We start from the raw sequence: 1,467 nt of genomic DNA on the forward strand, positions 1-1,467 counted from the left end.
ATTTGAAGTGTGCAGGAATAGACGTAAGATAACATATGTACAAGATCTCCATGGGAAAAAATTATCAAATATTATCAAATGATTAAAGGGGATCTAAATAAATAGATAGATTAAATTTACTAATTAAAATAGTCAATATTATGAAGATGTCAATTCCTCCCAAAGTGATCCAGAGATTTAATGCAGTCCCAAATAAATTTCTAAAGATTTTTCCTTGACATTTGACAAACTAATTCTAAAATGTATATTGATATACAAAAGACCTAGAAAAGCAAAATCTTTGAAAAATAACAAGATGGGAGGACTTGCCATATTAGATATCAAAACTTGTAATAGAGCTAGAGTAATTAAGAACAAAATAGAGTTCAGAAACTCTGTTTTGTCCCACATGATTTAATGACAAACGTGGCACTACTGATCAGTGAAGACAGGGTGGTCTTTTTAATGACTGGTGGTTATATGAATGCTTACTAGGTAATTATACTCTGGAGTGTACATATATGTATAACATTAAAATAAAGCATTTATTGAATGCATGAATACTAGTGACTGTAGCTTAGTAGCTAGTAGCTCAGTCATATCCCACTCTTTGCGACCCTTTGCCTCTCAGGCTCCTCTGTCCATGGGATTTTCCAGGCAAGAGTGCTGGAATGGATTACCATTTCCTTCTCCAGGGGATCTTCCCGACCCAGGAATTGAACACGGGTCTCCCACATTGCAGGCAGACGATTTACCGTCTAAGCCACCATAGTGCTTTTTTTTTTTTTTACTGTATTATGTATCACACACAGTTTAACAGCTGCTTTACATGCATTAGCCTCCAATGCGGGAGACCTGGGTTTGATCCCTGGGTCGGGAAGATCCCCTGGAGAAGGAAATGGTAACCCACTCCAGGATTCTTGCCTGGAGAATCCCATGGACGGAGAAGCCTGGTAGGCTACAGTCCACAGGGTCGCAAAGAGTCGGACACGACTGAGCGACTTCACCTTCACCTTACATGAATAATTCTCCTTTAATCCTAGGAAACAGGTACTATGAATAGTCCCATTTCACAGATGAGGAAACTAAGACAAAGGAAGCTATGTAACCTCCCCACTGTTGCACATTTAGCAGGCTGTGGAACTGAGACTCAAACCTAGTTGCTTTGTGCGAAAGCCTCTGCCTTAATTAACTTGTACACTTTTACAATCTAGAAGATGAATGCCTTAAAAGGAATGAGTCAAGAAGCCTCTCTCTCTCTCTCTCTCCCCCGTCTCCTTCTCTCTCGCGTGCTCAGTACCATCCCTTGGCCACTTGGAAGAACGCACTGGGCTGTAGGCAAAACAAAACAGAACGGAACCTACAACTCCCAGCAGCCATTGCGCGCTCAAGCGTGCACGCGCTCATTCACACCAGTACGACAGGCACCCGGCTTGCGTCAAACGCGCTCTCGGGACTACACTTCCCGACTCTCCTCGCGGAGCCTGT

Source organism: Bos taurus, chromosome X (genome assembly GCF_002263795.3).
Source record: "Bos taurus isolate L1 Dominette 01449 registration number 42190680 breed Hereford chromosome X, ARS-UCD2.0, whole genome shotgun sequence".
In the NCBI taxonomy this organism is placed as follows: domain Eukaryota; kingdom Metazoa; phylum Chordata; class Mammalia; order Artiodactyla; family Bovidae; genus Bos; species Bos taurus.